Here is a 27,817-nt window from a genome sequence, read left to right as displayed (position 1 = left end):
ACTATAATGGAACTGGAGGAAATGAGATAGAGAGCTCAGTTTGGGAAAAATTTTAGGTGTTAAGAGGGAGGTCTCTGTTCTATGACCAGTGTCTGAGATTTCTGCATCCTCTTACACCCTCGCGACCTCCTGGATGGTGAAGCTGAGGCTTTGTGATTTCAAGCCACAGCATGGCAACCACTGATTTTGGGCAACCAGAGCTGAGGTGAGTGGCTCCTCATTGATCTAAAGAGTATATGTAGAGGCCAGGAGCCTTTGAGTAGTGTCTGTTGCCTCAAGATAGCGAAACTTAATAAGACGATATTGTAGACTAGTAGAGATAAGGAATAAGACTCCAAACACAAGGATGGATGAAGAAACTGCAAGTCCAAAGTGAATTTATGTTTGTATTTTGGAGGGGGGGTGTGATGGATGTTGGTGGTCGCAGTCATGAGGAACAGGGTGTTGTGATAGTGCTGGCAGTGTATAATAATGAATTTGATTTCCTTTTTACGTGGTAGACTATTTAATACTGTTAAACTATTGAAAGTATGGTCAACTCAAGATCTGAACATTTATGCCACAAGTGTTTCAGTTTTTCCTTTAACAACTTGGTCTAGAACAGCAATGCTGGATATTGGAGATACTAGGGAAGAGAGGTTTCACTTTAACAGTTTCACTGATGATTCACTTCATGTTACATTTGCCCCATACATATGTAAGATATTAGTAATAAGGGAAGTTGGGTATGGTGTACATTGTTATTATCTTCACAATATTTCTGTAAATCTGGAACTACTCAAAAATAAAACATCCATTAAAACAACACTCAAAATCCTAGGAAATGGTAGCAACTGATCATAGTGGAAGGGACCACTGAAATGACGGGGGAGTATGGGAATTGTCTTAGAGGAAACACCACCTCCTTGCCATATGCTGGACTTTAATGGAAGTAGAGGAAATGAGAGAGAGAGAGAGGTCAGTTTGGTTAAATTTCTAGGAGTTAAGAGGAAGGTCTCTGTTCTATAACCATAGTGTCTGAATTTTCTGCATCCTCTGCCACCCCCGCCCCTCCTGGATGGTGAAGCTGAGGCTTTGTGATGTCAAGCCACACCATGGCAACCACTGATTTTGGGCTGCCAGAGCTGAAATAAGTGGCTCCTCATTAACCAAAAGAGTATATGTAGAGGCCAGGACCCTTTGAGTAGTGTCTGTTGCCTCAAGATAGCGAAACTTAATAAGCCGATATTGTAGACTAGTAGAGATAAGGAATAAGACTCCAAACACAAGGATGGATGAAGAAACTGCAAGTCCATAAGTGAATTTGTGTTTGTATTTTGGAGGGGGGGTGTGATGGATGTTGGTGGTCGCAGTCATGAGGAACAGGGTGTTGTGATAGTGCTGGCAGTGTATAATAATGAATTTGATTTCCTTTTTACATGGTAGACTATTTAATACTGTTAAACTATTGAAAGTATGGTCAACTCAAGATCTGAACATTTATGCCACAAGTGTTTCAGTTTTTCCTTTAACAACTTGGTCTAGAACAGCAATGCTGGATATTGGAGATACTAGAGAAGTGAGGTTTCACTTTAACAGTTTCACTGATGATTCACTTCATGTTACATTTGCCCCATACATATGTAAGATATTAGTAATAAGGGAAATTGGGCATGGTGTACATGGCTATGATCTTCACAATTTTTCTGTAAATCTGGAACTAATCTAAAATAAAAAAAATCCATTAAAACAACACTCCGAAACCTAGGAAATGGTAGCAACTTATCATAGTGGAATGGACCACTGAAATGACGGGGGAGTATGGGAATTGTCTTAGAGGAAACACCACCTCCCTGCCATATGCTGGACTATAATGGAACTGTAGGAAATGAGATAGAGAGCTCAGTTTGGGAAAAATTTTAGGAGTTAAGAGGGAGGTCTTTGTTCTATGACCAGTGTCTGAGATTTCTGCATCCTCTTATACCCTCACGACCTCCTGGATGGTGAAGCTGAGGCTTTGTGATTTCATGCCACAGCATGGCAACCACTGATTTTGGGCAACCAGAGCTGAAGTGAGTGGCTCCTCATTAATCTAAAGAGTTTATGTAGAGGCAAGTAGCCTTTGAGTAGTGTCTGTTAACTCAAGATAGCGAAACTTAATAAGACGATATTGTAGACTAGTAGAGATAAGGAATAAGACTCCAAACACAAGGATGGATGAAGAAAGTGCAAGTCCATAAGAGAATTTATGTTTGTATTTTGGAGGGGGGGTGTGATGGATGTTGGTGGTCGCAGTCATGAGGAACAGGGTGTTGTGATAGTGCTCGCAGTGTATAATAATGAATTTGATTTCCTTTTTACATGGTAGACTATTTAATACTGTTAAACTATTGAAAGTATGGTCAACTCAAGATCTGAACATTTATGCCACAAGTGTTTCAGTTTTTCCTTTAACAACTTGGTCTAGAACAGCAATGCTGGATATTGGAGATACTAGAGAAGTGAGGTTTCACTTTAACAGTTTCACTGATGATTCACTTCATGTTACATTTGCCCCATACATATGTAAGATATTAGTAATAAGGGAAGTTGGGTATGGTGTACATTGTTATTATCTTCACAATATTTCTGTATATCTGGAACTACTCAAAAATAAAACATCCATTAAAACAACACTCAAAATCCTAGGAAATGGTAGCAACTGATCATAGTGGAAGGGACCACTGAAATGACGGGGGAGTATGGGAATTGTCTTAGAGGAAACACCACCTCCTTGCCATATGCTGGGCTTTAATGGAAGTAGAGGAAATGAGAGAGAGAGGTCAGTTTGGTTAAATTTCTAGGAGTTAAGAGGAAGGTCTCTGTTCTATAACCAGAGTGTCTGAATTTTCTGCATCCTCTGCCACCCCCGCCCCTCCTGGATGGTGAAGCTGAGGCTTTGTGATGTCAAGCCACACCATGGCAACCACTGATTTTGGGCTGCCAGAGCTGAAGTAAGTGGCTCCTCATTAACCAAAAGAGTATATGTAGAGGCCAGGACCCTTTGAGTAGTGTCTGTTGCCTCAAGATAGCGAAACTTAATAAGACGATATTGTAGACTAGTAGAGATAAGGAATAAGACTCCAAACACAAGGATGGATGAAGAAACTGCAAGTCCATAAGTGAATTTATGTTTTTATTTTGGAGGAGGGGTGTGATGTATGTTGGTGGTCGCAGTCATGAGGAACAGGGTGTTGTGATAGTGCTGGCAGTGTATAATAATGAATTTGATTTCCTTTTTACATGGTAGACTATTTAATACTGTTAAACTATTGAAAGTATGGTCAACTCAAGATCTGAACATTTATGCCACAAGTGTTTCAGTTTTTCCTTTAACAACTTGGTCTAGAAAAGCAATGCTGGATATTGGAGATACTAGAGAAGTGAGGTTTCACTTTAACAGTTTCACTGATGATTCACTTCATGTTACATTTGCCCCATACATATGTAAGATATTAGTAATAAGGGAAATTGGGTATGGTGTACATTGTTATTATCTTCACAATATTTCTGTAAATCTGGAACTACTCAAAAATAAAACATCCATTAAAACAACACTCAAAATCCTAGGAAATGGTAGCAACTGATCATAGTGGAAGGGACCACAGAAATGACGGGGGAGTATGGGAATTGTCTTAGAGGAAACACCACCTCCTTGCCATATGCTGGGCTTTAATGGAAGTAGAGGAAATGAGAGAGAGAGAGAGGTCAGTTTGGTTAAATTTCTAGGAGTTAAGAGGAAGGTCTCTGTTCTATAACCAGAGTGTCTGAATTTTCTGCATCCTCTGCCACCCCCGCCCCTCCTGGATGGTGAAGCTGAGGCTTTGTGATGTCAAGCCACACCATGGCAACCACTGATTTTGGGCTGCCAGAGCTGAAGTAAGTGGCTCCTCATTAACCAAAAGAGTATATGTAGAGGCCAGGACCCTTTGAGTAGTGTCTGTTGCCTCAAGATAGCGAAACTTAATAAAACGATATTGTAGACTAGTAGAGATAAGGAATAAGACTCCAAACACAAGGATGGATGAAGAAACTGCAAGTCCATAAGTGAATTTGTGTTTGTATTTTGGAGGGGGTGTGTAATGGATGGTGGTGGTCGCAGTCATGAGGAACAAAGTGTTGTGTTAGGGCTGGCAGTGTATTATAATGAATTTGATTTCCTTTTTACATGGCAGACTATTGAATATTGTTAAACTATTGAAAGGATGGGCAGCTCAAGATGTGAAGTTTTAAGCCACAACTGGTACAGTATTTTTTATAACATCATGGTCTAGAACAGCTTTGTTGGATATTGGCGATACTAGAGAAGTGAGGTTTGCCTCTGTTTCACTGATGGGGAGGGATATAAGAAGGGGGCAGGCATGTGAAAAGGGAGTAATGTAGACTTTTTAGTTGTGGCACCAGACAAGACATTCCATAATGAGCCAGGCCCTTAGAATAAGGACCAGGAGAAGTCTGAATGGGGATTTTTTTTCTCGACACTTTCTCATACTGGCAAGGAATAAAGAAGCTGATGTTTAATTTAGGTTTGGATTGGGGGTGTGGCATGGGTGGTGGTGGTCGCAGTCATGAGGAACAGGGTGTTGTGTTAGTGCTGGCAGTGTATAATAATGAAGTTGATTTCCTTTTTACATGGTAGACTATTGAATATTGTTAAACTATTGAAAGGATGGTCAGCGCAAGATCTGAAGTTTTATGCCACAACTGGTCCAGTTTTTCCTTTAACAACATGGTCTAGAACAGCATTGCTGGATATTGGAGATACTAGAGAAGTGAGGTTTCACTTTAACAGTTTCACTGATGATTCACTTCATGTTACATTTGCCCCATACATATGTAAGATATTAGTAATAAGGGAAATTGGGTATGTTGTACATTATTATTATCTTCACAATATTTCTGTAAATCTGTTACTACTCAAAAATAAAACATCCATTAAAACAACACTCAAAATCCTAGGAAATGGTAGCTACTGATCATAGTGGAAGGGACCACTGAAATGACGGGGGCGTATGGGAATTGTCTTAGAGGAAACACCACCTCCTTGCCATATGCTGGACTTTAATGGAAGTAGAGGACACGAGAGAGAGAGAGAGGTCAGTTTGGTTAAATTTCTAGGAGTTAAGAGGAAGATCTCTGTTCTATGACCAGAGTGTCTGAATTTTCTGCATCCTCTGCCACCCCCGCCCCTCCTGGATGGTGAAGCTGAGGCTTTGTGATGTCAAGCCACACCATGGCAACCACTGATTTTGGGCTGCCAGAGCTGAAGTAAGTGGCTCCTCATTAACCAAAAGAGTATATGTAGAGGCCAGGACCCTTTGAGTAGTGTCTGTTGCCTCAAGATAGCGAAACTTAATTAGACGATATTGTAGACTAGTAGAGATAAGGAATAAGACTCCAAACACAAGGATGGATGAAGAAACTGCAAGTCCATAAGTGAATTTATGTTTGTATTTTGGAGGGGGGGTGTGATGGATGTTGGTGGTCGCAGTCATGAGGAACAGGGTGTTGTGATAGTGCTGGCAGTGTATAATAATGAATTTGATTTCCTTTTTACATGGTAGACTATTTAATACTGTTAAACTATTGGAAGTATGGTCAACTCAAGATCTGAACATTTATGCCACAAGTGTTTCAGTTTTTCCTTTAACAACTTGGTCTAGAACAGCAATGCTGGATATTGGAGATACTAGAGAAGTGAGGTTTCACTTAAACAGTTTCACGGATGATTCACTTCATGTTACATTTGCCCCATACATATGTAAGATATTAGTAATAAGGGAAATTGGGTATGTTGTACATTATTATTATCTTCACAATATTTCTGTAAATCTGGAACTACTCAAAAATAAAACATCCATTAAAACAACACTCAAAATCCTAGGAAATGGTAGCAACTGATCATAGTGGAAGGGACCACTGAAATGACGGGGGAGTATGGGAATTGTCTTAGAGGAAACACCACCTCCTTGCCATATGCTGGACTTTAATGGAAGTAGAGGAAATGAGAGAGAGAGAGAGGTCAGTTTGGTTAAATTTCTAGGAGTGAAGAGGAAGGTCTCTGTTCTATAACCAGAGTGTCTGAATTTTCTGCATCCTCTGCCACCCCTGCACCTCCTGGATGGTGAAGCTGAGGCTTTGTGATGTCAAGCCACACCATGGCAACCACTGATTTTGGGCTGCCAGAGCTGAAGTGAGTGGCTCCTCATTAAGCAAAAGAGTATATGTAGAGGCCAGGACCCTTTGATTGGTGTCTGTTGCCTCAAGATAGCGAAACTTAATAAGACGACATTGTAGACTAGTAGAGATAAGGAATAAGACTCCAAACACAAGGATGGATGAAGAAACTGCAAGTCCATAAGTGAATTTATGTTTGTATTTTGGAGGGGGGGTGTGATGGATGTTGGTGGTCGCAGTCATGAGGAACAGGGTGTTGTGATAGTGCTGGCAGTGTATAATAATGAATTTGATTTCCTTTTTACATGGTAGACTATTTAATACTGTTAAACTATTGGAAGTATGGTCAACTCAAGATCTGAACATTTATGCCACAAGTGTTTCAGTTTTTCCTTTAACAACTTGGTCTAGAACAGCAATGCTGGATGTTGGAGATACTAGAGAAGTGAGGTTTCACTTTAACAGTTTCACTGATGATTCACTTCATGTTACATTTGCCCCAAACATATGTAAGATATTAGTAATAAGGGAAATTGGGTATGTTGTACATTGTTATTATCTTCAAAATATTTCTGTAAATCTGGAACTACTCAAAAATAAAACATCCATTAAAACAACACTCAAAATCCTAGGAAATGGTAGCAACTGATCATAGTGGTAGGGACCACTGAAATGACGGGTGAGTATAGGAATTGTCTTAGAGGAAACACCACCTCCTTGCCATATCCTGGACTTTAATGGAGGTAGAGGAAATGAGAGAGAGAGAGAGGTCAGTTTGGTTAAATTTCTAGGAGTTAAGAGGAAGGTCTCTGTTCTATAACCAGAGTGTCTGAATTTTCTGCATCCTCTGCCACCCCCGCCCCTCCTGGATGGTGAAGCTGAGGCTTTGTGATGTCAAGCCACACCATGGCAACCACTGATTTTGGGCTGCCAGAGCTGAAGTAAGTGGCTCCTCATTAACCAAAAGACTATATGTAGAGGCCAGGACCCTTTGAGTAGTGTCTGTTGCCTCAAGATAGCGAAACTTAATAAGACGATATTGTAGACTAGTAGAGATAAGGAATAAGACTACCAAACACAAGGATGGATGAAGAAACTGCAAGTCCATAAGTGAATTTATGTTTTTATTTTGGAGGGGGGGTGTGATGGATGTTGGTGGTCGCAGTCATGAGGAACAGGGTGTTGTAATAGTGCTGGCAGTGTATAATAATGAATTTGATTTCCTTTTTACATGGTAGACTATTTAATACTGTTAAACTATTGAAAGTATGGTCAACTCAAGATCTGAACATTTATGCCACAAGTGTTTCAGTTTTTCCTTTAACAACTTGGTCTAGAACAGCAATGCTGGATATTGGAGATACCAGAGAAGTGAGGTTTCACTTTAACAGTTTCACTGATGATTCACTTCATGTTACATTTGCCCCATACATATGTAAGATATTAGTAATAAGGGAAATTGGGTATGGTGTACATTGTTATTATCTTCACAATATTTCTGTAAATCTGGAACTACTCAAAAATAAAACATCCATTAAAACAACACTCAAAATCCTAGGAAATGGTAGCAACTGATCATAGTGGAAGGGACCACTGAAATGACGGGGAAGTATGGGAATTGTCTTAGAGGAAACACCACCTCCTTGCCATATGCTGGACTTTAATGGAAGTAGAGGAAATGAGAGAGAGAGAGAGGTCAGTTTGGTTAAATTTCTAGGAGTTAAGAGGAAGGTCTCTGTTCTATGACCAGAGTGTCTGAATTTTCTGCATCCTCTGCCACCCCCGCCCCTCCTGGATGGTGAAGCTGAGGCTTTGTGATGTCAAGCCACACCATGGCAACCACTGATTTTGGGCTGCCAGAGCTGAAGTAAGTGGCTCCTCATTAACCAAAAGAGTATATGTAGAGTCCAGGACCTTTTGAGCAGTGTCTGTTGCCTCAAGATAGCGAAACTTAATAAGACGATATTGTAGACTAGTAGAGATAAGGAATAAGACTCCAAACACAGGGATGGATGAAGAAACTGCAAGTCCATAAGTGAATTTATGTTTGTATTTTGGAGGGGGGGTGTGATGGATGTTGGTGGTCGCAGTCATGAGGAACAGGGTGTTGTGATAGTGCTGGCAGTGTATAATAATGAATTTGATTTCCTTTTTACATGGTAGACTATTTAATACTGTTAAACTATTGAAAGTATGGTCAACTCAAGATCTGAACATTTATGCCACAAGTGTTTCAGTTTTTCCTTTAACAACTTGGTCTAGAACAGCAATGCTGGATATTGGAGATACTAGGGAAGAGAGGTTTCACTTTAACAGTTTCACTGATGATTCACTTCATGTTACATTTGCCCCATACATATGTAAGATATTAGTAATAAGGGAAGTTGGGTATGGTGTACATTGTTATTATCTTCACAATATTTCTGTAAATCTGGAACTACTCAAAAATAAAACATCCATTAAAACAACACTCAAAATCCTAGGAAATGGTAGCAACTGATCATAGTGGAAGGGACCACTGAAATGACAGGGGAGTATGGGAATTGTCTTAGAGGAAACACCACCTCCTTGCCATATGCTGGGCTTTAATGGAAGTAGAGGAAATGAGAGAGAGAGAGAGGTCAGTTTGGTTAAATTTCTAGGAGTTAAGAGGAAGGTCTCTGTTCTATAACCAGAGTGTCTGAATTTTCTGCATCCTCTGCCACCCCCGCCACTCCTGGATGGTGAAGCTGAGGCTTTGTGATGTCAAGCCACACCATGGCAACCACTGATTTTGGGCTGCCAGAGCTGAAGTAAGTGGCTCCTCATTCACCAAAAGAGTATATGTAGAGGCCAGGACCCTTTGAGTAGTGTCTGTTGCCTCAAGATAGCGAAACCTAATAAGACGATATTGTAGACTAGTAGAGATAAGGAATAAGACTCCAAACACAAGGATGGATGAAGAAACTGCAAGTCCATAAGTAAATTTGTCTTTGTATTTTGGAGGGGGTGTGTGATGGATGGTGGTGGTCGCAGTCATGAGGAACAAAGTGTTGTGTTAGGGCTGGCAGTGTATTAGAATGAATTTGATTTCCTTTTTACATGGCAGACTATTGAATATTGTTAAACTATTGAAAGATGGGCAGCTCAAGATGTGAAGTTTTAAGCCACAACTGGTACAGTATTTTTTATAACATCATGGTCTAGAACAGCATTGTTGGATATTGGCGATACTAGAGAAGTGAGGTTTGCCTCCGTTTCACTGATGGGGAGGGATATAGGAAGGGGGCAGGCATGTGAAAAGGGAGTAATGTAGACTTTTTAGTTGTGGCACCAGACAAGACATTCCATAATGAGCCAGGCCCTTAGAATAAGGACCAGGAGAAATCTGAATGGGGATTTTTTTTTCTCAACACTTTCTCATAGTGGCAAGGAATAAAGAAGATGATGTTTAATTTAGGTTTGGATTGGGGGTGTGGGATGGGTGGTGGTGGTCGCAGTCATGAGGAACAGGGTGTTGTGTTAGTGCTGGCAGTGTATAATAATGAAGTTGATTTCCTTTTTACATGGTAGACTATTGAATATTGTTAAACTATTGAAAGGATGGTCAGCGCAAGATCTGAAGTTTTATGCCACAACTGGTCCAGTTTTTCCTTTAACAACATGGTCTAGAACAGCATTGCTGGATATTGGAGATACTAGAGAAGTGAGGTTTCACTCTGTTTCACTGATGATTCACTTCATGTTACATTTACCCCATACATAAGTAAGATATTAGTAATAAGGGAAATTGGGTATGGTGTACATGGCTATGATCTTCACAATTTTTCTGTAAATCTGGAACTAATCTAAAATAAAAAAAATCCATTAAAACAACACTCCGAAACCTAGGAAATGGTAGCAACTGATCATAGTGGAATGGACCACTGAAATGACGGGGGAGTATGGGAATTGTCTTAGAGGAAACACCACCTCCCTGCCATATGGTGGACTATAATGGAACTGGAGGAAATGAGATAGAGAGCTCAGTTTGGGAAAAATTTTAGGAGTTAAGAGGGAGGTCTCTGTTCTATGACCAGTGTCTGAGATTTCTGCATCCTCTTACACCCTCGCGACCTCCTGGATGGTGAAGCTGAGGCTTTGTGATTTCAAGCCACAGCATGGCAACCACTGATTTTGGGCAACCAGAGCTGAAGTGAGTGGCTCCTCATTAATCTAAAGAGTATATGTAGAGGCCAGGAGCATTTGAGTAGTGTCTGTTGCCTCAAGATAGCGAAACTTAATAAGACGATATTGAAGACTAGTAGAGATAAGGAATAAGACTCCAAACACAAGGATGGATGAAGAAACTGCAAGTCCATAAGTGAATTAATGTTTGTATTTTGGAGGGGGGGTGTGATGGATGTTGGTGGTCGCAGTCATGAGGAACAGGGTGTTGTGATAGTGCTGGCAGTGTATAATAATGAATTTGATTTCCTTTTTACATGGTAGACTATTTAATACTGTTAAACTATTGAAAGTATGGTCAACTCAAGATCTGAACATTTATGCCACAAGTGTTTCAGTTTTTCCTTTAACAACTTGGTCTAGAACAGCAATGCTGGATATTGGAGATACTAGGGAAGAGAGGTATCACTTTAACAGTTTCACTGATGATTCACTTCATGTTACATTTGCCCCATACATATGTAAGATATTGGTAATAAGGGAAATTGGGTATGGTGTATATTGTTATTATCTTCACAATATTTCTGTAAATCTGGAACTACTCAAAAATAAAACATCCATTAAAACAACACTCAAAATCCTAGGAAATGGTAGCAACTGATCATAGTGGAATGGCCCACTGAAATGAAGGGGGAGTATGGGAATTGTCTTAGAGGAAACACCACCTCCTTGCCATATGCTGGACTTTAATGGAAGTAGAGGAAATGAGAGAGAGGTCAGTTTGGTTAAATTTCTAGGAGTTAAGAGGAAGGTCTCTGTTCTATAACCAGAGTGTCTGAATTTTCTGCATCCTCTGCCACCCCCGCCCCTCCTGGATGGTGAAGCTGAGGCTTTGTGATGTCAAGCCACACCATGGCAACCACTGATTTTGGGCTGCCAGAGCTGAAGTAAGTGGCTCCTCATTAACCAAAAGAGTATATGTAGAGGCCAGGACCCTTTGAGTAGTGTCTGTTGCCTCAAGATAGCGAAACTTCATAAGACGATATTGTAGACTAGTAGAGATAAGGAATAAGACTCCAAACACAAGGATGGATGAAGAAACTGCAAGTCCATAAGTGAATTTATGTTTGTATTTTGGAGGGGGGGTGTGATGGATGTTGGTGGTCGCAGTCATGAGGAACAGGGTGTTGTGATAGTACTGGCAGTGTATAATAATGAATTTGATTTCCTTTTTACATGGTAGACTATTTAATACCGTTAAACTATTGAAAGTATGGTCAACTCAAGATATTAACATTTATGACACAAGTGTTTCAGTTTTTCCTTTAACAACTTGGTCTAGAACAGCAATGCTGGATATTGGAGATACTAGAGAAGTGAGGTTTCACTTTAACAGTTTCACTGATGATTCACTTCATGTTACATTTGCCCCATACATATGTAAGATATTAGTAATAAGGGAAATTGGGTATGGTGTACATTGTTATTATCTTCACAATATTTCTGTAAATCTGGAACTACTCAAAAATAAAACATCCATTAAAACAACACTCAAAATCCTAGGAAATGGTAGCAACTGATCATAGTGGAAGGGACCACTGAAATGACGGGGGAGTATGGGAATTGTCTTAGAGGAAACACCACCTCCTTGCCATATGCTGGACTTTAATGGAAGTAGAGGAAATGAGAGAGAGAGAGAGGTCAGTTTGGTTAAATTTCTAGGAGTTAAGAGGAAGGTCTCTGTTCTATGACCAGAGTGTCTGAATTTTCTGCATCCTCTGCCACCCCCGCCCCTCCTGGATGGTGAAGCTGAGGCTTTGTGATGTCAAGCCACACCATGGCAACCACTGATTTTGGGCTGCCAGAGCTGAAGTAAGTGGCTCCTCATTAACCAAAAGAGTATATGTAGTGGCCAGGACCCTTTGAGTAGTGTCTGTTGCCTCAAGATAGCGAAACTTAATAAGACGATATTGTAGACTAGTAGAGATAAGGAATAAGACTCCAAACACAAGGATGGATGAAGAAACTGCAAGTCCATAAGTGAATTTATGTTTGTATTTTGGAGGGGGGGTGTGATGGATGTTGGTGGTCGCAGTCATGAGGAACAGGGTGTTGTGATAGTGCTGGCAGTGTATAATAATGAATTTGATTTCCTTTTTACATGGTAGACTATTTAATACCGTTAAACTATTGAAAGTATGGTCAACTCAAGATATTAACATTTATGACACAAGTGTTTGTTTTTCCTTTAACAACTTGGTCTAGAACAGCAATGCTGGATATTGGAGATACTAGAGAAGTGAGGTTTCACTTTAACAGTTTCACTGATGATTCAATTCATGTTACATTTGCCCCATACATATGTAAGATATTGGTAATAAGGGAAATTGGGTATGGTGTACATTGTTATTATCTTCACAATATTTCTGTAAATCTGGAACTACTCAAAAATAAAACATCCATTAAAACAACACTCAAAATCCTAGGAAATGGTAGCAACTGATCATAGTGGAAGGGACCACTGAAATGAAGGGGGAGTATGGGAATTGTCTTAGAGGAAACACCACCTCCTTGCCATATGCTGGGCTTTAATGGAAGTAGAGGAAATGAGAGAGAGGTCAGTTTGGTTAAATTTCTAGGAGTTAAGAGGAAGGTCTCTGTTCTATAACCAGAGTGTCTGAATTTTCTGCCCCTCTGCCACCCCCGCCCCTCCTGGATGGTGAAGCTGAGGCTTTGTGATGTCAAGCCACACCATGGCAACCACTGATTTTGGGCTGCCAGAGCTGAAGTAAGTGGCTCCTCATTAACCAAAAGACTATATGTAGAGGCCAGGACCCTTTGAGTAGTGTCTGTTGCCTCAAGATAGCGAAACTTAATAAGACGATATTATAGATTAGTAGAGATAAGGAATAAGACTCCAAACACAAGGATGGATGAAGAAACTGCAAGTCCATAAGTGAATTTATGTTTGTATTTTGGAGGGGGGGTGTGATGGATGTTGGTGGTCGCAGTCATGAGGAACAGGGTGTTGTGATAGTGCTGGCAGTGTATAATAATGAATTTGATTTCCTTTTTACATGGTAGACTATTTAATACTGTTAAACTATTGAAAGTATGGTCAACTCAAGATCTGAACATTTATGCCACAAGTGTTTCAGTTTTTCCTTTAACAACTTGGTCTAGAACAGCAATGCTGGATATTGGAGATACTAGGGAAGAGAGGTTTCACTTTAACAGTTTCACTGATGATTCACTTCATGTTACATTTGCCCCATACATATGTAAGATATTAGTAATAAGGGAAATTGGGTATGGTGTACATGGCTATGATCTTCACAATTTTTCTGTAAATCTGGAACTAATCTAAAATAAAAAAAATCCATTAAAACAACACTCCGAAACCTAGGAAATGGTAGCAACTGATCATAGTGGAATGGACCACTGAAATGACGGGGGAGTATGGGAATTGTCTTAGAGGAAACACCACCTCCTTGCCATATGCTGGGCTTTAATGGAAGTAGAGGAAATGAGAGAGAGAGGTCAGTTTGGTTAAATTTCTAGGAGTTAAGAGGAAGGTCTCTGTTCTATAACCAGAGTGTCTGAATTTTCTGCATCCTCTGCCACCCCCGCCCCTCCTGGATGGTGAAGCTGAGGCTTTGTGATGTCAAGCCACACCATGGCAACCACTGATTTTGGGCTGCCAGAGCTGAAGTAAGTGGCTCCTCATTAACCAAAAGACTATATGTAGAGGCCAGGACCCTTTGAGTAGTGTCTGTTGCCTCAAGATAGCGAAACTTAATAAGACGATATTGTAGACTAGTAGAGATAAGGAATAAGACTCCAAACACAAGGATGGATGAAGAAACTGCAAGTCCATAAGTGAATTTATGTTTGTATTTTGGAGGGGGTGTGTGATGGATGTTGGTGGTCGCAGTCATGAGGAACAGGGTGTTGTGATAGTGCTGGCAGTGTATAATAATGAATTTGATTTCCTTTTTACATGGTAGACTATTTAATACTGTTAAACTATTGAAAGTATGGTCAACTCAAGATCGGGACATTTATGCCACAAGTGTTTCAGTTTTTCCTTTAACAACTTGGTCTAGAACAGCAATGCTGGATATTGTAAATACTAGGGAAGAGAGTTTTCACATTAACAGTTTCACTGATGATTCACTTCATGTTACATTTGCCCCATACATATGTAAGATATTGGTAATGAGGGAAATTGGGTATGGTGTACATTGTTATTATCTTCACAATATTTCTGTAAATCTGGAACTACTCAAAAATAAAACATCCATTAAAACAACACTCAAAATCCTAGGAAATGGTAGCAACTGATCATAGTGGAAGAGACCACTGAAATGACGGGGGAGTATGGGAATTGTCTTAGAGGAAACACCACCTCCTTGCCATATGCTGGACTTTAATGGAAGTAGAGGAAATGAGAGAGAGAGAGAGGTCAGTTTGGTTAAATTTCTAGGAGTTTCGAGGAAGGTCTCTGTTCTATGACCAGAGTGTCTGAATTTTCTGCATCCTCTGCCACCCCCGCCCCTCCTGGATGGTGAAGCTGAGGCTTTGTGATGTCAAGCCACACCATGGCAACCACTGATTTTGGGCTGCCAGAGCTGAAGTAAGTGGCTCCTCATTAACCAAAAGAGTATATGTAGAGGCCAGGACCTTTTGAGTAGTGTCTGTTGCCTCAAGATAGCGAAACTTAATAAGACGATATTGTAGACTAGTAGAGATAAGGAATAAGACTCCAAACACAAGGATGGATGAAGAAACTGCAAGTCCATAAGTGAATTTATGTTTGTATTTTGGAGGGGGTGTGTGATGGATGGTGGTGGTCACAGTCATGAGGAACAAAGTGTTGTGTTAGGGCTGGCAGTGTATAATAATGAATTTGATTTCCTTTTTACATGGCAGACTATTGAATATTGTTAAACTATTGAAAGGATGGGCAGCTCAAGATGTGAAGTTTTAAGCCACAACTGGTACAGTATTTTTTATAACATCATGGTCTAGAACAGCATTGTTGGATATTGGCAATACTAGAGAAGTGAGGTTTGCCTCTGTTTCACTGATGGGGAGGGATATAAGAAGGGGGCAGGCATGTGAAAAGGGAGTAATGTAGACTTTTTAGTTGTGGCACCAGACAAGACATTCCATAATGAGCCAGGCCCTTAGAATAAGGACCAGGAGAAGTCTGAATGGGGATTTTTTTTCTCAACACTTTCTCATACTGGCAAGGAATAAAGAAGCTGATGTTTAATTTAGGTTTGGATTGGGGGTGTGGGATGGGTTGTGGTGGTCGCAGGCATGAGGAACAGGGTGTTGTGTTAGTGCTGGCAGTGTATAATAATGAAGTTGATTTCCTTTTTACATGGTAGACTATTGAATATTGTTAAACTATTGAAAGGATGGTCAACTCAAGATCTGAAGTTTTATGCCACAACTGGTCCAGTTTTTCCTTTAACAACATGGTCTAGAACAGCATTGCTGGATATTGGAGATACTAGAGAAGTGAGGTTTCACTTTAACAGTTTCACTGATGATTCACTTCATGTTACATTTACCCCATACATGAGTTAGATATTAGTAATAGGGGAAATTGGGTATGGTGTACATGGCTATGATCTTCACAATTTTTCTGTAAATCTGGAAATAATCTAAAATGAAAAAAATCCATTAAAACAACACTCCGAAACCTAGGAAATGGTAGCAACTGATCATAGTGGAATGGACCACTGAAATGACGGGGGAGTATGGGAATTGTCTTAGAGGAAACACCACCTCCCTGCCATATGCTGGACTATAATGGAACTGGAGGAAATGAGATAGAGAGCTCAGTTTGGGAAAAATTTTAGGAGTTAAGAGGGAGGTCTCTGTTCTATGACCAGTGTCTTAGATTTCTGCATCCTCTTACACCCTCGCGACCTCCTGGATGGTGAAGCTGAGGCTTTGTGATTTCAAGCCACAGCATGGCAACCACTGATTTTGGGCAACCAGAGCTGAGGTGAGTGGCTCCTCATTGATCTAAAGAGTATATGTAGAGGCCAGTGGCCTTTGAGTAGTGTCTGTTGCCTCAAGATAGCGAAACTTAATAAGACGATATTGTAGACTAGTAGAGATAAGGAATAAGACTCCAAACACAAGGATGGATGAAGAAACTGCAAGTCCATAAGTGAATTTATGTTTGTATTTTGGAGGGGGGGTGTGATGGATGTTGGTGGTCGCAGTCATGAGGAAGAGGGTGTTGTGATAGTGCTGGCAGTGTATAATAATGAATTTGATTTCCTTTTTACATGGTAGACTATTTAATACTGTTAAACTATTGAAAGTATGGTCAACTCAAGATCTGAACATTTATGACACAAGTGTTTCAGTTTTTCCTTTAACAACTTGGTCTAGAACAGCAATGCTGGATATTGGAGATACTAGAGAAGTGAGGTTTCACTTTAACAGTTTCACTGATGATTCACTTCATGTTACATTTGCCCCATACATATGTAAGATATTAGTAATAAGGGAAATTGGGTATGGTGTACATTGTTATTATCTTCACAATATTTCTGTAAATCTGGAACTACTCAAAAATAAAACATCCATTAAAACAACACTCAAAATCCTAGGAAATGGTAGCAACTGATCATAGTGGAAGGGACCACTGAAATGACGGGGGAGTATGGGAATTGTCTTAGAGGAAACACCACCTCCTTGCCATATGCTGGACTTTAATGGAAGTAGAGGAAATGAGAGAGAGAGAGAGGTCAGTTTGGTTAAATTTCTAGGAGTAAAGAGGAAGGTCTCTGTTCTATGACCAGAGTGTCTGAATTTTCTGCATCCTCTGCCACCACCGTCCCTCCTGGGTGGTGAAGCTGAGGCTTTGTGATGTCAAGCCACACCATGGCAACCACTGATTTTGGGCTGCCAGAGCTGAAGTAAGTGGCTCCTCATTAACCAAAAGAGTATATGTAGAGGCCAGGACCTTTTGAGTAGTGTCTGTTGCCTCAAGATAGCGAAACTTAATAAGACGATATTGTAGACTAGTAGAGATAAGGAATAAGACTCCAAACACAAGGATGGATGAAGAAACTGCAAGTCCATAAGTGAATTTATGTTTGTATTTTGGAGGGGGGGTGTGATGGATGTTGGTGGTCGCAGTCATGAGGAACAGGGTGTTGTGATAGTGCTGGCAGTGTATAATAATGAATTTGATTTCCTTTTTACATGGTAGACTATTTAATACTGTTAAACTATTGAAAGTATGGTCAACTCAAGATCTGAAGTTTTATGCCACTACTGGTCCAGTTTTTCCATTAACAACTTGGTCTAGAACAGCAATGCTGGATATTGGAGATACTACGGAAGAGAGGTTTCACTTGAACAGTTTCACAGATGATTCACTTCATGTTACATTTGCCCCATACATATGTAAGATATTAGTAATAAGGGAAATTGGGTATGGTGTACATGGCTATGATCTTCACAATTTTTCTGTAAATCTGGAACTAATCTAAAATAAAAAAAAATCCATTAAAACAACACTCCGAAACCTAGGAAATGGTAGCAACTGATCATAGTGGAATGGACCACTGAAATGACGGGGGAGTATGGGAATTATCTTAGAGGAAACACCACCTCCCTGCCATATGCTGGACTATAATGGAACTGGAGGAAATGAGATAGAGAGCTCAGTTTGGGAAAAATTTTAGGAGTTAAGAGGGAGGTCTCTGTTCTATGACCAGTGTCTGAGATTTCTGCATCCTCTTATACCCTCACGACCTCCTGGATGGTGAAGCTGAGGCTTTGTGATTTCATGCCACAGCATGGCAACCACTGATTTTGGGCAACCAGAGCTGAAGTGAGTGGCTCCTCATTAATCTAAAGAGTATATGTAGAGGCAAGGAGCCTTTGAGTAGTGTCTGTTGCCTCAAGATAGCGAAACTTAATAAGACGATATTGTAGACTAGTAGAGATAAGGAATAAGACTCCAAACACAAGGATGGATGAAGAAAGTGCAAGTCCATAAGTGAATTTATGTTTGTATTTTGGAGGGGGGGTGTGATGGATGTTGGTGGTCGCAGTCATGAGGAACAGGGTGTTGTGATAGTGCTGGCAGTGTATAATAATGAATTTGATTTCCTTTTTACATGGTAGACTATTTAATACTGTTAAACTATTGAAAGTATGGTCAACTCAAGATCTGAACATTTATGCCACAAGTGTTTCAGTTTTTCCTTTAACAACTTGGTCTAGAACAGCAATGCTGGATATTGGAGATACTAGAGAAGTGAGGTTTCACTTTAACAATTTCACTGATGATTCACTTCATGTTACATTTGCCCCATACATATGTAAGATATTAGTAATAAGGGAAGTTGGGTATGGTGTACATTGTTATTATCTTCACAATATTTCTGTAAATCTGGAACTACTCAAAAATAAAACATCCATTAAAACAACACTCAAAATCCTAGGAAATGGTAGCAACTGATCATAGTGGAAGGGACCACTGAAATGACGGGGGAGTATGGGAATTGTCTTAGAGGAAACACCACCTCCTTGCCATATGCTGGACTTTAATGGAAGTAGAGGAAATGAGAGAGAGAGAGAGGTCAGTTTGGTTAAATTTCTAGGAGTAAAGAGGAAGGTCTCTGTTCTATGACCAGAGTGTCTGAATTTTCTGCATCCTCTGCCACCACCGCCCCTCCTGGGTGGTGAAGCTGAGGCTTTGTGATGTCAAGCCACACCATGGCAACCACTGATTTTGGGCTGCCAGAGCTGAAGTAAGTGGCTCCTCATTAACCAAAAGAGTATATGTAGAGGCCAGGACCTTTTGAGTAGTGTCTGTTGCCTCAAGATAGCAAAACTTAATAAGACGATATTGTAGACTAGTAGAGATAAGGAATAAGACTCCAAACACAAGGATGGATGAAGAAACTGCAAGTCCATAAGTGAATTTATGTTTGTATTTTGGAGGGGGGGTGTGATGGATGTTGGTGGTCGCAGTCATGAGGAACAGGGTGTTGTGATACTGCTGGCAGTGTATAATAATGAATTTGATTTCCTTTTTACATGGTAGACTATTTAATACTGTTAAACTATTGAAAGTATGGTCAACTCAAGATCTGAAGTTTTATGCCACTACTGGTCCAGTTTTTCCATTAACAACTTGGTCTAGAACAGCAATGCTGGATATTGGAGATACTACGGAAGAGAGGTTTCACTTGAACAGTTTCACAGATGATTCACTTCATGTTACATTTGCCCCATACATATGTAAGATATTAGTAATAAGGGAAATTGGGTATGGTGTACATGGCTATGATCTTCACAATTTTTCTGTAAATCTGGAACTAATCTAAAATAAAAAAAAATCCATTAAAACAACACTCCGAAACCTAGGAAATGGTAGCAACTGATCATAGTGGAATGGACCACTGAAATGACGGGGGAGTATGGGAATTATCTTAGAGGAAACACCACCTCCCTGCCATATGCTGGACTATAATGGAACTGGAGGAAATGAGATAGAGAGCTCAGTTTGGGAAAAATTTTAGGAGTTAAGAGGGAGGTCTCTGTTCTATGACCAGTGTCTGAGATTTCTGCATCCTCTTATACCCTCACGACCTCCTGGATGGTGAAGCTGAGGCTTTGTGATTTCATGCCACAGCATGGCAACCACTGATTTTGGGCAACCAGAGCTGAAGTGAGTGGCTCCTCATTAATCTAAAGAGTATATGTAGAGGCAAGGAGCCTTTGAGTAGTGTCTGTTGCCTCAAGATAGCGAAACTTAATAAGACGATATTGTAGACTAGTAGAGATAAGGAATAAGACTCCAAACAAAAGGATGGATGAAGAAAGTGCAAGTCCATAAGTGAATTTATGTTTGTATTTTGGAGGGGGGGTGTGATGGATGTTGGTGGTCGCAGTCATGAGGAACAGGGTGTTGTGATAGTGCTGGCAGTGTATAATAATGAATTTGATTTCCTTTTTACATGGTAGACTATTTAATACTGTTAAACTATTGAAAGTATGGTCAACTCAAGATCTGAACATTTATGCCACAAGTGTTTCAGTTTTTCCTTTAACAACTTGGTCTAGAACAGCAATGCTGGATATTGGAGATACTAGAGAAGTGAGGTTTCACTTTAACAGTTTCACTGATGATTCACTTCATGTTACATTTGCCCCATACATATGTAAGATATTAGTAATAAGGGAAGTTGGGTATGGTGTACATTGTTATTATCTTCACAATATTTCTGTAAATCTGGAACTACTCAAAAATAAAACATCCATTAAAACAACACTCAAAATCCTAGGAAATGGTAGCAACTGATCATAGTGGAAGGGACCACTGAAATGACGGGGGAGTATGGGAATTGTCTTAGAGGAAACACCACCTCCTTGCCATATGCTGGACTTTAATGGAAGTAGAGGAAATGAGAGAGAGAGAGAGGTCAGTTTGGTTAAATTTCTAGGAGTTAAGAGGAAGGTCTCTGTTCTATGACCAGAGTGTCTGAATTTTCTGCATCCTCTGCCACCCCCGCCCCTCCTGGATGGTGAAGCTGAGGCTTTGTGATGTCAAGCCACACCATGGCAACCACTGATTTTGGGCTGCCAGAGCTGAAGTAAGTGGCTCCTCATTAACCAAAAGAGTATATGTAGAGGCCAGGACCCTTTGAGTAGTGTCTGTTGCCTCAAGATAGCGAAACTTAATAAGACGACATTGTAGACTAGTAGAGATAAGGAATAAGACTCCAAACACAAGGATGGATGAAGAAACTGCAAGTCCATAAGTGAATTTATGTTTGTATTTTGGAGGGGGGGTGTGATGGATGTTGGTGGTCGCAGTCATGAGGAACAGGGTGTTGTGATAGTGCTGGCAGTGTATAATAATGAATTTGATTTCCTTTTTACATGGTAGACTATTTAATACTGTTAAACTATTGAAAGTATGGTCAACTCAAGATATTAACATTTATGACACAAGTGTTTCAGTTTTTCCTTTAACAACTTGGTCTAGAACAGCAATGCTGGATATTGGAGATACTAGAGAAGTGAGGTTTCACTTTAACAGTTTCACTGATGATTCACTTCATGTTACATTTGCCCCATACATATGTAAGATATTAGTAATAAGGGAAATTGGGTATGTTGTACATTGTTATTATCTTCACAATATTTCTTTAAATCTGGAACTACTCAAAAATAAAACATCCATTAAAACAACACTCAAAATCCTAGGAAATGGTAGCAACTGATCATAGTGGAAGGGACCACTGAAATGAAGGGGGAGTATGGGAATTGTCTTAGAGGAAACACCACCTCCTTGCCATATGCTGGACTTTAATGGAAGTAGAGGAAATGAGAGAGAGAGGTCAGTTTGGTTAAATTTCTAGGAGTTAAGAGGAAGGTCTCTGTTCTATAACCCGAGTGTCTGAATTTTCTGCATCCTCTGCCACCCCCGCCCCTCCTGGATGGTGAAGCTGAGGCTTTGTGATGTCAAGCCACACCATGGCAACCACTGATTTTGGGCTGCCAGAGCTGAAGTAAGTGGCTCCTCATTAACCAAAAGAGTATATGTAGAGGCCAGGACCCTTTGAGTAGTGTCTGTTGCCTCAAGATAGCGAAACTTAATAAGACGATATTGTAGACTAGTAGAGATAAGGAATAAGACTCCAAACACAAGGATGGATGAAGAAACTGCAAGTCCATAAGTGAATTTATGTTTGTATTTTGGCGGGGGGGTGTGATGGCTGTTGGTGGTCGCAGTCATGAGGAACAGGGTGTTGTGATAGTGCTGGCAGTGTATAATAATGAATTTGATTTCCTTTTTACATGGTAGACTATTTAATACTGTTAAACTATTGGAAGTATGGTCAACTCAAGATCTGAACATTTATGCCACAAGTGTTTCAGTTTTTCCTTTAACAACTTGGTCTAGAACAGCAATGCTGGATATTGGAGATACTAGAGAAGTGAGGTTTCACTTTAACAGTTTCACTGATGATTCACTTCATGTTACATTTGCCCCATACATATGTAAGATATTGGTAATAAGGGAAATTGGGTATGGTGTACATTGTTATTATCTTCACAATATTTCTGTAAATCTGGAACTACTCAAAAATAAAACATCCATTAAAACAACACTCAAAATCCTAGGAAATGGTAGCAACTGATCATAGTGGAAGGGACCACTGAAATGACGGGGGAGTATGGGAATTGTCTTAGAGGAAACACCACCTCCTTTCTATATGCTGGACTTTAATGGAAGTAGAGGAAATGAGAGAGAGAGAGAGGTCAGTTTGGTTAAATTTCTAGGAGTTAAGAGGAAGGTCTCTGTTCTATAACCAGAGTGTCTGAATTTTCTGCATCCTCTGCCACCCCCGCCCCTCCTGGATGGTGAAGCTGAGGCTTTGTGATGTCAAGCCACACCATGGCAACCACTGATTTTGGGCTGCCAGAGCTGAAGTAAGTGGCTCCTCATTAACCAAAAGACTATATGTAGAGGCCAGGACCCTTTGAGTAGTGTCTGTTGCCTCAAGATAGCGAAACTTAATAAGACGATATTGTAGACTAGTAGAGATAAGGAATAAGACTCCAAACACAAGGATGGATGAAGAAACTGCAAGTCCATAAGTGAATTTATGTTTGTATTTTGGAGGGGGGGTGTGATGGATGTTGGTGGTCGCAGTCATGAGGAACAGGGTGTTGTGATAGTGCTGGCAGTGTATAATAATGAATTTGATTTCCTTTTTACATGGTAGACTATTTAATACTGTTAAACTATTGAAAGTATGGTCAACTCAAGATCTGAACATTTATGCCACAAGTGTTTCAGTTTTTCCTTTAACAACTTGGTCTAGAACAGCAATGCTGGATATTGGAGATACTAGAGAAGTGAGGTTTCACTTTAACAGTTTCACTGATGATTCACTTCATGTTACATTTGCCCCATACATATGTAAGATATTAGTAATAAGGGAAATTGGGTATGGTGTACATTGTTATTATCTTCACAATATTTCTGTTAATCTGTAACTACTCAAAAATAAAACATCCATTAAAACAACACTCAAAATCCTAGGAAATGGTAGCAACTGATCATAGTGGAAGGGACCACTGAAATGACGGGGGAGTATGGGAATTGTCTTAGAGGAAACACCACCTCCTTGCTATATGCTGGACTTTAATGGAAGTAGAGGAAATGAGAGAGAGAGAGAGGTCAGTTTGGTTAAATTTCTAGGATTTAAGAGGAAGGTCTCTGTTCTATAACCAGAGTGTCTGAATTTTCTGCATCCTCTGCCACCCCCGCACCTCCTGGATGGTGAAGCTGAGGCTTTGTGATGTCAAGCCACACCATGGCAACCACTGATTTTGGGCTGCCAGAGCTGAAGTAAGTGGCTCCTCATTAACCAAAAGACTATATGTAGAGGCCAGGACCCTTTGAGTAGTGTCTGTTGCCTCAAGATAGCGAAACTTAATAAGACGATATTGTAGACTAGTAGAGATAAGGAATAAGACTCCAAACACAAGGATGGATGAAGAAACTGGAAGTCCATAAGTGAATTTGTGTTTGTATTTTGGAGGGGGTGTGTGATGGATGGTGGTGGTCGCAGTCATGAGGAACAAAGTGTTGTGTTAGGGCTGGCAGTGTATTATAATGAATTTGATTTCCTTTTTACATGGCAGAGTATTGAATATTGTTAAACTATTGAAAGGATGGGCAGCTCAAGATGTGAAGTTTTAAGCCACAACTGGTACAGTATTTTTTATAACATCATGGTCTAGAACAGCATTGTTGGATATTGGCGATACCAGAGAAGTGAGGTTTGCCTCTGTTTCACTGATGGGGAGGGATATAAGAAGGGGGCAGGCATGTGAAAAGGGAGTAATGTAGACTTTTTAGTTGTGGCACCAGACAAGACATTCCATAATGAGCCAGGCCCTTAGAATAAGGACCAGGAGAAGTCTGAATGGGGATTTTTTTTCTCAACACTTTCTCATACTGGCAAGGAATAAAGAAGCTGATGTTTAATTTAGGTTTGGATTGGGGGTGTGGGATGGGTGGTGGTGGTCGCAGTCATGAGGAACAGGGTGTTGTGTTAGTGCTGGCAGTGTATAATAATGAAGTTGATTTCCTTTTTACATGGTAGACTATTGAATATTGTTAAACTATTGAAAGGATGGTCAGCGCAAGATCTGAAGTTTTATGCCACAACTGGTCCAGTTTTTCCTTTAACAACATGGTCTAGAACAGCATTGCGGGATATTGGAGATACTAGAGAAGTGAGGTTTCACTCTGTTTCACTGATGATTCACTTCATGTTACATTTACCCCATACATAAGTAAGATATTACTAATAAGGGAAATTGGGTATGGTGTACATGGCTATGATCTTCACAATTTTTCTGTAAATCTGGAACTAATCTAAAATAAAAAAAATCCATTAAAACAACACTCCGAAACCTAGGAAATGGTAGCAACTGATCATAGTGGAATGGACCACTGAAATGACTGGGGAGTATGGGAATTGTCTTAGAGGAAACACCACCTCCCTGCCATATGCTGGACTATAATGGAACTGGAGGAAATGAGATAGAGAGCTCAGTTTGGGAAAACATTTTACGAGTTAAGAGGGAGGTCTCTGTTCTATGACCAGTGTCTGAGATTTCTGCATCCTCTTACACCCTCGCAACCTCCTGGATGGTGAAGCTGAGGCTTTGTGATTTCAAGCCACAGCATGTTAACCACTGATTTTGGGCAACCAGAGCTGAAGTGAGTGGCTCCTCATTAATCTAAAGAGTATATGTAGAGGCCAGGAGCCTTTGAGTAGTGTCTGTTGCCTCAAGATAGCGAAACTTAATAAGACGATATTGTAGACTAGTAGAGATAAGGAATAAGACTCCAAACACAAGGATGGATGAAGAAACTGGAAGTCCATAAGTGAATTTGTGTTTGTATTTTGGAGGGGGTGTGTGATGGATGGTGGTGGTCGCAGTCATGAGGAACAAAGTGTTGTGTTAGGGCTGGCAGTGTATTATAATGAATTTGATTTCCTTTTTACATGGCAGACTATTGAATATTGTTAAACTATTGAAAGGATGGGCAGCTCAAGATGTGAAGTTTTAAGCCACAACTGGTACAGTATTTTTTATAACATCATGGTCTAGAACAGCATTGTTGGATATTGGCGATACTAGAGAAGTGAGGTTTGCCTCTGTTTCACTGATGGGGAGGGATATAAGAAGGGGGCAGGCATGTGAAAAGGGAGTAATGTAGACTTTTTAGTTGTGGCACCAGACAAGACATTCCATAATGAGCCAGGCCCTTAGAATAAGGACCAGGAGAAGTCTGAATGGGGATTTTTTTTCTCAACACTTTCTCATACTGGCAAGGAATAAAGAAGCTGATGTTTAATTTAGGTTTGGATTGGGGGTGTGGGATGGGTGGTGGTGGTCGCAGTCATGAGGAACAGGGTGTTGTGTTAGTGCTGGCAGTGTATAATAATGAAGTTGATTTCCTTTTTACATGGTAGACTATTGAATATTGTTAAACTATTGAAAGGATGGTCAGCGCAAGATCTGAAGTTTTATGCCACAACTGGTCCAGTTTTTCCTTTAACAACATGGCCTAGAACAGCATTGCTGGATATTGGAGATACTAGAGAAGTGAGGTTTCACTCTGTTTCACTGATGATTCACTTCATGTTACATTTACCCCATACATAAGTAAGATATTACTAATAAGGGAAATTGGGTATGGTGTACATGGCTATTATCTTAACAATTTTTCTGTAAATCTGGAACTAATCTAAAATAAAAAAAATCCATTAAAACAACACTCCGAAACCTAGGAAATGGTAGCAACTGATCATAGTGGAATGGACCACTGAAATGACGGGGGAGTATGGGAATTGTCTTAGAGGAAACACCACCTCCCTGCCATATGCTGGACTATAATGGAACTGGAGGAAATGAGATAGAGAGCTCAGTTTGGGAAAACATTTTACGAGTTAAGAGGGAGGTCTCTGTTCTATGACCAGTGTCTGAGATTTCTGCATCCTCTTACACCCTCGCAACCTCCTGGATGGTGAAGCTGAGGCTTTGTGATGTCAAGCCACACCATGGCAACCACTGATTTTGGGCAACCAGAGCTGAAGTGAGTGGCTCCTCATTAATCTAAAGAGTATATGTAGAGGCCAGGAGCCTTTGAGTAGTGTCTGTTGCCTCAAGATAGCGAAACTTAATAAGACGATATTGTAGACTACTAGAGATAAGGAATAAGACTCCAAACACAAGGATGGATGAAGAAACTGCAAGTCCATAAGTGAATTTATGTTTGTATTTTGGAGGGGGGGTGTGATGGATGTTGGTGGTTGCAGTCATGAGGAACAGGGTGTTGTGATAGTGCTGGCTGTGTATAATAATGAATTTGATTTCCTTTTTACGTGGTAGACTATTTAATACTGTTAAACTATTGAAAGTATGGTCAACTCAAGATCTGAACATTTATGCCACAAGTGTTTCAGTTTTTCCTTTAACAACTTGGTTTAGAACAGCAATGCTGGATATTGGAGATACTAGAGAAGTGAGGTTTCACTTTAACAGTTTCACTGATGATTCACTTCATGTTACATTTGCCCCATACATATGTAAGATATTAGTAATAAGGGAAATTGGGTATGGTGTACATTGTTATTATCTTCACAATATTTCTGTTAATCTGGAACTACTCAAAAATAAAACATCCATTAAAACAACACTCAAAATCCTAGGAAATGGTAGCAACTGATCATAGTGGAAGGGACCACTGAAATGACGGGGGAGTATGGGAATTGTCTTAGAGGAAACACCACCTCCTTGCTATATGCTGGACTTTAATGGAAGTAGAGGAAATGAGAGAGAGAGAGAGGTCAGTTTGGTTAAATTTCTAGGAGTTAAGAGGAAGGTCTCTGTTCTATAACCAGAGTGTCTGAATTTTCTGCATCCTCTGCCACCCCCGCCCCTCCTGGATGGTGAAGCTGAGGCTTTGTGATGTCAAGCCACACCATGGCAACCACTGATTTTGGGCTGCCAGAGCTGAAGTAAGTGGCTCCTCATTAACCAAAAGACTATATGTAGAGGCCAGGACCCTTTGAGTAGTGTCTGTTGCCTCAAGATAGCGAAACTTAATAAGACGATATTGTAGACTAGTAGAGATAAGGAATAAGACTCCAAACACAAGGATGGATGAAGAAACTGCAAGTCCATAAGTGAATTTATGTTTGTATTTTGGAGGGGGGTTGTGATGGATGTTGGTGGTCGCAGTCATGAGGAACAGGGTGTTGTGATAGTGCTGGCAGTGTTTAATAATGAATTTGATTTCCTTTTTACATGGTAGACTATTTAATACTGTTAAACTATTGGAAGTATGGTCAACTCAAGATCTGAACATTTATGCCACAAGTGTTTCAGT

This window comes from Myotis nattereri (genome assembly GCF_964212035.1).
Source record: "Myotis nattereri genome assembly, chromosome: 16".
Classification (NCBI taxonomy): domain Eukaryota; kingdom Metazoa; phylum Chordata; class Mammalia; order Chiroptera; family Vespertilionidae; genus Myotis; species Myotis nattereri.
The sequence above is the reverse complement of the archived record's forward strand: the minus strand, read 5'-3'. Positions refer to the sequence as shown.